The following is a 12,657-nucleotide window of genomic DNA, read 5'->3' as shown; positions in this document are numbered from 1 at the left end:
ATCCATCATCCATCCATCCATCCATCATCTATCCATCATCCCAACTGATCCTGCTCCAGAATCCAGCCCCGATCCCACTCCACGATTCCATCTGATCCTGCTCTGGATCCCTCCTCTGATCCAGAATCCCTCCCTGATTCCAATCTGTCCATCCTGTCCCAGTCCCCCTCTGGAATCCCACCCTGACCCCACTCCATACCTGCGGTCAAGCCGTTGCTCCCACATCATTTCCTGCAGAAAGAGAAGATCCATGAGATTCCAGCACGGATCACACACTGGGATTAACCCCAGGATCCATTCTGGGATCCACATGGAGGGGATCCAGAGCTGGATCCGCCACTGGTACTCACTGGGTGCCATGTTATATTCCTTCCCATCCTTCCTCCCTGTGGAAAGGCAGTGGGATCAGCGTCAGTGCTACAGGATTACCAGAACGGTGCTGGGTGGATCCGCGTCCCTTCCTGACCCCCATCCGTGTGTTACCGGATTGGCGCTTCCAGACGATGAATCCAACGAGGACAATGAGGATGATGATGGCAACAATGGACACAGCGACCACCATGGTGAGATTCCCGCCAGATGTCAGCTCTGGGAATTGTGGGATGGTGAGGAGGGGGAGGGGAATCCCCATCTGGGAATTCCAACTCCCCAATTCCCACATTCCACATTCCCAGCCTCACCCCAAGCGAAGATCCCGGGCTCCGACATTCCGGGATGCTCCACCCGGCACCGGTACTGCTCCCGCTCCTCCGGCCGCGCCTCGATCCTGGCCCAGGTGTGGAAGGTGCCGTCGCTGTTGGGAACGACCCCGCCCCACTCTGTCTCCTGATCCCGGATTTCATCCCCCTTCATCCAGTTGACCGCGATGGCCTTGGGGTAGAATCCGTACGCGTGGCAGGACAAGATCAGCATCCCGTGTTCCTCTTTTCCAGACACATGGACATCAGGGGCTCTGGAATGGGATAACAGTGAGAGACGTCCATGGAATTCCATGGGAATGGGATGGGGGTGAGAATTGCCCATGGAATTCCCTGGGAATGGGATGGAGCTGAGATCTGCACATGGAATTCTCACAAGAATGGGATGGGGGTGAGATCTGCCCATGGAATTCCCACTGGAATGGGATGGGGTTTTTAATGTGCCCATGGAATTCAATGGGAATGGAACAGGGGTGAGATCTGCCCACGGAATTCCCACAGGAAATATAGGGTTCCCAAGTCCTCCATTCCCAAATCTCACATTCCCACAGGAATTCTGCTCCCACCTTTGCGGTCCAGCTCCTTCTGCCCATATCCGACGTATCTCTGGAGCCACTCTGGGCAGATGTGCTCCAGGTAATTCGTCACCCTCTCAGCCTCATTCGTTTCACCTTCCCAGTACCTCCTGGTGACCTCAGCAGCGCTGTCGGCCGCCACCAATCTCCTGGATTCCAGGTCAAAGGAGATGAAATCCTGCCCGTCGTAGCCATCCCGGCGGGATCCACGGATGCTCCCGTCAGACAGGAGGTCACAGCCATAAACTCGCAACCTTGTGTGAAAACCTGAGGGAATTGTACCCACAGAGACTCATGGAATTGTGTCCCAGCCCCACAGATCCCCATCCCAACACCATGGATCCCATCCCAACCCATGCAGCACAAGATATCCCATACCAGCCTAATGGATCACCATCTCAGCCTCTTGGCACTCTGTGAATCCACATCCAAGCCCGATAAATCCCATTCAAGCACTATAGATCCCCACTCCAGCCCCACAGATCCCATCCCAAGCCATCCATCCACATCCCAGCCCCACAGATCCCCCCACTCACCCCTGCTCTGGTTGTACCGGTTCTGCGCACTCTCCAGGTTCCTGGCAGCCACGTGCTGTTTCCCCACGTAGATCTGGGTGTTCCCATCCCAATATTCCTGCTCTGCTCCGTCCTTCATCCAATGTGTCAGCGGCTCCATCCGGCCCCGCTCGCTGTCGTAGCGTGTGAAGGGGATCCCATCCAGGTACCCAATGGACATGAACTGGGGGATCCCCGGGCTGGGCTCTGACACTGCCACATTCAGGTAGCGCAGAGAGTGTAAAACTGGGGGGACACAGAGATTTTGGGGGCTGAGGGGTCATGGATCACTGAAAGGGGAACTAGGAGAGCTGGGAAGGGAGTGCATGGGACCCCAGTGGCCAGGAATGGTGGCTCAGGGAACTCCCAGTGTCAAGGAAAAGAGGAGACAAGGACCGGTAGAAGTGAGATAAGGGATCAAGGGAATCCCCAGTGACAAGGAAAGAGGGGTCACAAGGTGGGGAGACCTGGGATGGCTGGAATGGGGGGCTCAGGGGTCCTTGATGCAGAGGGAAAGGGGAGCTGGGGGCTGAGAAAAGCAGGAATAGGGGTCCAGGGGGTCTCAGAGTGAAAGAAAATGTAGGTCTGGAGCTGGGGAAGGCAGGATGGATGGGAAAGAGGGTGCAGGGGGAAAATTGGTACTGGATAAGGGAGTGCAGGGAGGTGCCTTCCTTTCCAGTGGAACTGGGAATTCAGGGGGGTCCCAGAGCCAAGAATCCCCCCTGGGAGCCTCCACGATACTCCAGGGACCCTCCCAGACACCCTGGGATCCCCCGCAGGACGAGCAGGTGGTGGAGATCTGGGGGGATGCAGAGATTTGGGGTGGGCAGGAAGCGGAACGGGGAGAGCCGGGAAGGGTCCAAGGTTCAAGGGAGGGACTGGGAGAGGCGGGATGGGGGATCCAGGGGGTCCCTGTGCCCAGGAAAGGGGCTCCAGGGGTCCCCGGTGTTGAGGGAAAGGGGGGGCTGGGGCTGGGAGAGGCGAACGGATCCCGGAGGCGCAGCCTGGGAAACGGGAAAGAGACCGAGGGAGTGCGGTGGGGGAGGGGACGGGGGAAAGGGGGAATTCCAGGGAGTTCATCTGAATCCCATTGAATCCCCGCTGAGACCTCCCTGAGACCCCTGGGACCCTCTGGGACCCGGTTTCGGGAAGCGCCGGGAGTGGAAAACGGGGGGACACGGAAAGTTGGGAGGTTCGGGGGGCCAAAAGGTCAAGGAAAAGGGCGGGACTCGGGTCTGGGAAACGCGGGATGACCGAAAAGGGGGTGCAGGGGGGTCCCGGTGCCCATTAATGGGGGTTCAGAGGGGTTTTTCTGCTGGGAAAGGCGATAGAGAGGCAAAAGGACCCAGAGTGAAGGTTCAGTGGTTTCTCCGTGCCCGGGAATCAAGGTTTAAAGGATTCCCAGTGCCCGGAAATGGAAGTTCAGGGGGGTCCCGGTTTCGGGGGGTCCCACTCACCTTTGGTCGCGCCCCCCGGGTCCCCCAGGAGCCCCAAGAGCAGCCCCAGCCCCAGCGCTGGAGCCATCGCGCTGCTCCGCTGCGATCCCGCTCCCAGAACTGGCCCCGCCCCCAAAACTGGTGCCGCCCCCAGAGCCGCCTCCGGCCCCGCCATTGGCGCCGCTATTCCTTGCCCGCCAATGGAAACTCAAAGTGTCAGTGACGTCACGGGTAGCTGGGTAGATCCCGCTCTCTCGGGTTGGGACGCGGAAGCGAAAGTGACCGAGGCAGCGCGGTGGGGGAGGGGACGGGGGAATTCCAGAGAATTCCTCTGGATCCCTCTGGATCCCCGCTGCGACCCCCCTGGAGCCCTCTGAGAAACACCTGGGACCCCCTGGGACCGCCCTGAAGAAAGCGCCGGGACTGGAGAACTGGGGGGACACGGAAATTTGGGAGATCTGGGGGTGCAAAGGGAGGGAAAAGGGCGGGTCTGGGGTCTGGGAAGGGCGGGATGCCCGAGAAGGGGGTACAGGGGGTCCCCATGCCGAATTAGGGGGTGCGGGGGTGTCACGGTCCGCCCAAATCATGAGCGAGTCGCGACTGGTTCTTCTATGGATCTCGGAGCGCAAAAGACACAGCAGGGGACAAAACCAGTTTACTTCTACAGAAATGCAATTTATTTAGGGCCAACCAAAATGCGATAGTGGGACAGAGAGAGAGAGAGAGAGAGAGAGAGAGAGAGAGAAAGGGGGGTCGGGATTATAGCTACCAAGACGGGCAGACGAATCCTCGTGGAGCCAGCCAATAGATGTCCGTTGCCGTCTGGGGAGATCTCAGGGGGTCTCCTTTGCGAAAGTCACTTTTATAGTCCTTTCCCAAAGCGAGTGGCTCCTGGCCAAAATGTGGGAAGATTTATGGACTATTGTATGTGGAGCTCGTTACGCGGGGGAACAGGTGGAAACAGGACGCTCAGACCACCTTTGTCGTCATGAACACACGCAGGTCAGCCCATACTGACCAGTCCATTGTCTCTCATCTGTGGGAGCTTGTTGTGTAAACTCCCCGTGACTAGTTGTCATGTGAAATCAGCCCTGGTAGGCATCACCTGCGTAACAGTCACTTGGTGTTCCTCCCAACCCTGGGCAGCGCAGGCCTCAGGCGAGGGTCGTTGGGCAGAAACAGACGAGAGGCTCGGACAGACTCTCACAGGGGACCACCTCTGGAGGTCGTCCGGGAAGGCTCTGCCGCCCTTCCGGGCGAGGATCGGCAGGGTTTGTCTCATCTGGGTCTGTGCTGCGAAGTGTTTTTTTTGTATTTTTGTTAATAAAAAAGGTTTTTTTTCCACTTTCCCCTGAAGAAAATTCTTTCCGAGCTCGGTGAAGGAAGGAATTGTAAAGGAGGTGGGGGGGGGGGGGCGCCTGTTGGAGGTCCTCTTCCCCAAATTTGTCCTAAATTTGGACACCCATTGCCAGCCTTGTTGCCCTTTTCTGGACACACTCCAGCCCCTCAATGTCCTTCCTAAATTGGGAGGACCAGAACTGGACCCAGCTTTTGAGGTGCTGCCCAACCAGTGCTGAGCACAGGGAAGAATCACTGCCCTGGTCCTGCTGGCCACACCATTCCTAATCCAGGCCAGGAGCCATTGCCCTTGTTGGCTGCCTGGCACACTGCTGGCTCATGTCCAGCCTGCTGTCCATCAGTGACCCCAGGTCTATTTCTGCCTGGCCACTGTCCAGCCACTCTGTTCCCTGCCTGTAGCACTTTAGGGGTTGTTGTGGCCAAAGTGCAGGACCTCATGGTGTTGTTAAATCTCACCTTGTTGGATTTGGGACCTGGATCTAGCCTTTCATAGTCCCTCTGCAGAGCCCTCTAGCAGATCCATGCTCCCAGTCAACTTGGCATCACCACAGTTCCATGTCACCCTGCAGTGTCACAATGGTCTCCATGATTCCATGATGCCTCCCAGTGTTCACAATGTCCGTTTTGTTCCATGGGACCCCTTGGTTTCACAAAGTCCCTTGGATCCTTGGGCCCTACAGTATCACAATAATGCCTTGGTGCCCCAAGGCCCTGCAGTGTCACAGTGGATCTTTGCTTCCATGAGGTCTCACAGTGCAGCAATGCTCTCCTGGTACCTCAGTGTCACAATGGCCTCTTGGTCCCAAGGGGCATCATGGTGTCAAACATGTTTCCTTCATTCCATGAGTACCTGAGTCCCTTGGTTCCATGGGGCTCTGCAGTGTCAGAGTGGCCTCATCATTACATGAGGTCCTGCTCTGTGACAATGCTCTGCATGGTCCCACAAGGCCCTGCACTGTCACAGTGGCCTCTTGGCTCCATGAGGCCTCTGAGTGTCACCATGAATTCCTTGGTGCTGCAGTGTCACAATGGAGCCCTGGTTATACAAGATCCTGAAGTGTCATGAGGGACCCTTGGTTCCATGGGGCAGCACGGTGTCACAATTGTTCCCTTAGTTCCAACAGTCCTTGCAGTGCAGCAATGGCCCATTTGTCCAATGGGCCCCAGGCTCTCCCAAGGCTCTCCTTGGTTCCACAGTGTCACAATGGCCCCTTGGTTCAACAAGGCCCTGCAGTGTCACAGTGGCCTCTGTGGTTCAACAAGGACCCAGAGCGTCACCATGGACTCCTTGTTTCCATGTAGCCCCACAGTGCCACAGTGGCCCCTTGGCTCTGTGGTGCCATGTTGTACACAGTGTCACTCTGGTCCTCTCAGTTCCACGAGGCCCTACAGTGTCACAATGGCCCCTTGCTTCCCCAGGGCTCTGCAGTGTCACAATCATCACAGAATCACTCAGGCTGGAAAAGACCTTTGAGAACATCAAGTTACACCTGTGACCCAACACCACTTTGTCACCCAGACCGTGGCACTCAGTGCCACATCCAGTCTATCCTGAAACACCTTCAGGTACAGTGACACACCCTCCTCTTTGGGCAGTCCAATGCAATGCCCAATCACCCTTTTATTCAAGAATATTTCCTAATGTCCAGCCTAAACCTCCCCTGGTACAGCCTAAGACTGTGTCCTCCTGTCCTGTTTCTGTTCCTTGGGAAAAGAGCCTGAGTCCCATCCGGCTGCATTCTCTGGTCAGGGAGTTGGAGAGAGTGATGAGGTCTCCCCAAGCCTCCTCTTCTCCAGGATAAAAAACCCCAGCTCCATCAGCCACTCCTCACAGGACTTGTGTTCCAGACCTCTCACCAGACTAGCCGTGTTACCCTTCTCTGAACACACATCAGCACCTCCAGGTCCCTTTTAAATTGGTAGACAAGGACCACTGCCCACTGGCCCCAAACACTGATCACACCTACTGACCACTCCACTGACCAGACCCAATGGTCACCCCACTGGCCACAATGCAATGACCACCCAAGTGACCACACCCCACTGACCTCACCCACTGACCACACCCCCACTGATCACCCCCACTGCCCACAAAGATCACACCAAGTGGCCATCCCTCACTGACCAAACCCACCAACCACACCCACTGCTCACACCCACTGACCACACCAATGACCACATCCCCTGATCAACCAACTGACAATCCTCACCCACTACCCAATTGACCACATTCACTGACCACACCCACTGACCACAGATAGTGACCACACCCACTGACCACACTCACAAGCCATCACCACTAACCACACCCCAATAACCGCAGTCCACTGAGCACACCCACTGTCTACATACCACTGTCCACACCCTTTCCCCAAAACCAGTGACCACACCCCACTGACCACACACACTGACTGCACCCACCCTTCACCCTAACTAACCACAACCAGTGACCACACCTCTCTGACCCCACCCACTATGAAGACACCAATGCCTACACAGAATAGCAACTGACCACACTGCCACTGGCCATTCTGCCACTGACAACAAACACTGACCACCTCCTACTGACCACTCCCACTGACCATGCCACTGACCACATCACTGACCACCCCCACTGATCACAACTACTGACCACACCCAGTGAACACACCCCATTGCCAAGGTACCAATGCCAACAGCCCACTGACCACACCCACTGGCCACACCCCAATGAATTCTCCCACTGACCACACCCACAGTCCACTCCTACTGACCACAATCCACTGGCCACCCAACTAACCACACCATGACTAGCCACACCCATTGATCACATCCACTGACCACCCCAATGACCATGCCCACTGACTGTATGCACTGACCACACAACACTGACCACCCCCAGTAACTGCAAAAACTGGCCACATCCACTGACCTCACCAACTGACCATATCCACTGACCACCTCAATGATCACACACACTGACCACGTCCACTGACCACCCTCACTGACTACACCTACTTCCAGGCCACCAATGCCCACACCCCACTGCCCACTCCTGCTGATGGTACCCACTGACCAAACACAATGACCACCCCACTGACCCAACCATATGGTCCTGAGAAATGACCACACCCACTGACCACAACCACTGACCATACCCTTGTCCCACACACCACTGTCCACCTCCCACAGACCACCCCCACTGACCACATTCTCTGACCACTCTACCACTGACCACAACCACTGACTACCCTTAATGACCACACCCTTTGACCACACCCCACTGATCACTGCCACTGACTGCACCCATTGACCACTACCCATGGCCACACCAACTGACTACCCAACTGACCACACCCAGTTACCAAGCCCCACCGACCTCCCAACTGACCACATCCACTGACTATAGCCACTGATCACATCCCACTGCCCACACACAATGACAACACCCACTGACCACAACCACTGACCACACCCACTGAGAACCCAACTGACTTCACCACCACTGATCACAACCACTGACCATAAATCACTGACCACATAGACTGGCTGCACCCTTTGCCAAAATGCTCACACCCCACTAACCACACCCACTGAGTACATCCCACTTACCACCCAACAGATCATACTTCCACTGAGCACACCCACTGAACGCATCCATTCAGCCCATCCACTGACCACACCCCAATGACCACCCAAATGACCACACTCCCACTGACCACACCGACTGACCACCCAAATCAGCACACCCCCATTGACCACAACCACTGACCACACCCAATGACCACACCCAGTGACCACACCCACTGGCCACACCTCACCAGCCACTTACACTGACCACAGCTATTGGCCATACTCACTTCCTATTCCAATGAGCATAACCACTGACCACACTTCACTCCCCTCCTTAATGACCACACTTACTGGCAACACCCACCAACCACACCTCACTGACCACTGCAATGACCATGGCCCACTGACATCACTGACTGTCCAAACCCATGGACAATACCCCAGTGACCAAACCACTGACTGCATCCCCACTGACCACATCCCCACTGACCACCCCCACTGACCACATCCCACTGACCACCTAACTGAACACTCCAACTGACCACACATATTGCATCAATTCAGGTTGTGGTAGGAGAGAGAGATCACATAAACCCTCAGTGATCCATATGACAAAAGCCTTCTTTATTGTTTCGGAGCCTTCTTAATCGAGGGTTATCCCAGATAAACACATGTGATTGGTTGGGGTCTTAACACAACTATTTCCCTGGCCAATGATGCATCTGCACTTAGGGTTTAATGCATTGGCTGGGATCCTTTGTATGTGTTCAAATCCATCCGATCATCTCTCACCCAGGGACCCTGTTACTACTAGGCTGCTGTGATGGTTTGTAAAGATTCCCTGAAATTATTCTCAGCCAGGACCTGGGCAGCCTTCCATGGACCTGACAAGGGCCAGTTGGTGTCTGATTTTTAATATTTAAACACTGTTACACTAACGCAGGCCAGGGGTTTATGCACAGAATCACGAAGGGGACAGGACTGCGGTGGAATGTCTCTCAAGCTGCTTTATTATTTTTTCTTTCCTCCCAAGCATCAGTGTCATTATAAGGCAGCTCATGCTCTCAGCAACAGCCACAGAAAAGTGATGTTACAATGCACTTTGAAAGTTTTTTGACCAATCACAAAAAGCAAAAGCATGATGACAATAGTTTCATCCAACCACTATAAGCGCATGTACCTTTGGTTAAAACAATACTTGCTTATTTTGAATACAATACTTACTTGTAAGCCTTAAAATACAAAGCACAGAGCTCCATTATTAAGCTTAGACCTTCCTAATATCTTGCTAGATATACTTTTCTGCATCTTACAGAGTTATTCTAGCCAAGCGTTACTACACAGACCATTCCTCTTTTTGTCCTTGCTTTCTACATGTCAAATAATTTTTCTGCTTACATGCCTTCTGCTTTCTGCTTAGCTCTAATTGCACTTCTGTTGTCTCTGAGGCCTGCTTTTTTGCAGCTTTCCCACAACTTTCTGATTTTAAAGATTCCCACATTACACCAAAGAGAAAGGTTCTTTGTGAAACATGTAAAGGTGAAATAACGCTGAGAAAGTTCTCTTTTGCTTCTGGCCTCAGTACAGGTAACACCGGCCCAGGTCCCTCCACGCAGCCCACAGGCCTGGCCGGGTCTGGGCCAGGGCCGGGCTCTGACTCTGGGCCCCGTTTTCAGCAGGGTCCCAATAGAAACGCAGCTGCCAAGATCTTAGATCCCCCCCTGGCACAGCCAGGGAGCCCATGGCTCAGTAGAGCACCAAGCTGACATTCAAACCCTGCCCTGCCCTGGTCTGCGGGGCCTTTTTCCCACCGGGAGAGCGGCTCCAGGTGGCCGGGCCCTCCTGAGCAGCGCAGCCTGGGGCAGACACAGCTGGGCCCGTCCTGGCAAGGGACTCACCCTTCACTGCCGGACAGGGGAAGGGAAACCCATCCGCCCGCAGCTGGAATTGAATGCAGCAAACACCAGAAAACAGCCATGCAGCCAGAACAACCACCACCTCTCTCTGGCTGGGCCCATACGATCCCATCCCAGTCCCAGCTGGTCTGAAATGCTCCATCCTAATTTCTCCAGCCACTGCCTGAGTGAGATATTAACTCTTTCATTGCCCAGAATGAGACTCGCAGACACTTTGTTCCCTGTCCTGAATGAAAGAAAAGGACCAAGATGAAGACATGCACAGAAACAGTATAAAAACACTGAGGTCAGACAAAAGGAAGAGTCCAGCCCCAGATGAGGCAAAGAGGAGAGTCATGTACTGAAATTTCTCTTTTTTAAGCTATGGAGAAGAGACTCATTTCCCTATAGCACATAGAGATTACAGGTTTAATTGTAGATATGAGCAGAGGCATTTGTGCTGAAATGAGCACATGTTGAAACAGTTGGGATCCCATAAGTTTGAATAAAGAAGAGAGATGAAGATCCCTGCTACCCCCCAGCAAAGAGTAGAAGAAAGACCTCTGTTTTCAAAGATGAAGATAGCTTTTGTTTGAACTGTTATAATGCTTAAAGTGTGCCCCATAAGTTGATATGGTCCTCAATAATGTTATGGGAAACCTATTTAGCAAGAAAGGGATTTTTACATAGTGATGTTGCAATATATGAATATAATGTAATTCGTGTAAGAATTATACAGTACTGTAGAATAAGCAATGTTTGTAGGAGCAAAATAATAAAGCTCAAAATGGACCACAAACAATAGGGACACAGATTGCTTGATCATATCATTATAACATCCAACAAAATCAGGACAGCCCAAATTAACAACTTAATGGACCTAGCTGTTGATGCTTGGCTAGCAAGTAATGGACATGGCTCACCTGAGGCCTTATTAACAGGCCATGAAAATGGCTCGTCTGAGGATTCAGGGCAAGAATCTAGCTGCTAAACTGCATGTATTAGGAAGGTCTGGCTATAGCAGCCTATTCATAAAACTGATACTACTGCAGCTAGAGGATGTGTGAGAAGGAAGAGATGGTTAGTTTGTTGCTATATGGAGGACAGATGCAGTAGGTTTGATGCTAAAAAGCATGTATACAGACATAGCAGAAAAAGTAGAAGGAGTGGTCATCTCACTCTTGCAAGAGCCAATAGTAGGAGAGGCGTATGTACCTCAAACCAATGAAATTATGCCAAATATGCTTAGTCATTGTATTTTGGATTATAAATAATTCCATTTATTGCCTTCAATAAATGGAACTATGCTTTATCAATCATATTGATTGGTTGCATATTTCCCTCGCCAAACTTCCCCCACATATATCTACTCCTTTCGCGTGAAAAAATCTTGCCAACTGGTAGGGATTGCTAGAGACAAAGTTTTCAAACCAGTCCTCAGTATGATTAGCCCAATGTCCCTATTTAAATCCATGTATGCTTTTATTAGAAGGAGTGAACTATTCTAACTCCCCTGCCGACTACGTTTTTTTTTTTTTTAGTAGCTCTTCAGGCAAATCCTGTATGTCATTCCAAGTCTTTGTTATCAAATGTGTAAAGTGATGTTGCTGCAGTAGCAGCACCCTGAGTTCAGTGGGAACAACTCCAGAGCACTTGGTGCCACAGCAGTGGGCACAGTGAGAGACTCGCCTCCACTGCCACGGTCATCCAGCCACGGGGAGAGCAGCTGCTGGGACTGCCCCCATTCTGCCGACAGCAGTCTGCCCCCAACATGTGGAGTGTGTCGCCATGATTTTGGCAGAACGTGGAAAATGCATTGTTTGAAGGTATTTTTACATTGTCTAACATCACCTGACTAGAGCAGTTTGGTAGGCATGACGCCCTGTGGGCAGGGCCATGTCAGGGATGGGTGGCTGTCACTTGTACTGACAGTGTCATTTTTCCAGGCAGGCTCTTGATACAGCTGCAGGGGAAGGCATCAGCTGCTGAATCAGGCCCAGGGAGGAGCAGCAGCAGCAGCACATTGAGGAGACCCTCATCTGCAAAGAGCCCCTCACCCCCTTTGCTCCCCCATGGCAGCACAAGATGATTCCACTGCAGGTGCAGGGCTGCAGCAGACTGGAGACTCCTTCAGGCAGGACTTGCTGCAACCTTGTTCCTGCAGCTGTGCTGAGAGGATGTTGGCTGCAGCAGGGGTGTCCATGCCCAGGAATGCTGCTTGGCTCAGGGAGGCAGAGTGTGCACAAAAGCTGCATTCAAAGCACTGATCGTGAGCCCCCTGAGTTGCTGGCAAGTGCAGCAGCTCTTCTTCATTCCGTGCAAGTGAGAGCCCAGCCCTGGAGCCTGTCCCTGGGAACAGGGAAACTGTTGGGGATGAGGAAATAGATGTGAAGGATTTAAGGCCTCTTCCTTTGTTTAGATAACACCAAATGCCACAAATACCAAGGAGCTAACAGACATCCTGTTCCAAGTATGTGAGGAAATGTTTAGAGATAAGGTTTGTAGATAAGAAAGCCATAAAATATTGTAATAGTGCAATTCCTATAGGTTGCATGCAAATATTAGGAAATTAGTATTTTGTAGTAGAT

At 52.8% G+C, this 12,657-nt stretch overlaps 1 pseudogene across 1 annotated transcript; it reads right to left on the bottom strand.

The window, feature by feature from the left end:
- Window positions 1-266: 266 nt before the first annotated feature.
- LOC306815892 (class I histocompatibility antigen, F10 alpha chain-like) lies at window positions 267-3,362 on the bottom strand (annotated as a pseudogene). The gene is made up of 5 exons (XR_013777879.1): window positions 3,285-3,362; window positions 1,810-2,073; window positions 1,240-1,540; window positions 681-952; window positions 267-588 (listed from the first exon to the last, which is right to left on the bottom strand). The product of XR_013777879.1 is annotated as a class I histocompatibility antigen, F10 alpha chain-like (transcript).
- Between the last annotated feature and the right edge of the window lie 9,295 nt (window positions 3,363-12,657).

Source organism: Erithacus rubecula (assembly GCF_903797595.1).
Source record: "Erithacus rubecula genome assembly, contig: scaffold_276_arrow_ctg1, whole genome shotgun sequence".
Classification (NCBI taxonomy): domain Eukaryota; kingdom Metazoa; phylum Chordata; class Aves; order Passeriformes; family Muscicapidae; genus Erithacus; species Erithacus rubecula.
The sequence above is the reverse complement of the archived record's forward strand: the minus strand, read 5'-3'. Positions and strand labels throughout refer to the sequence as shown.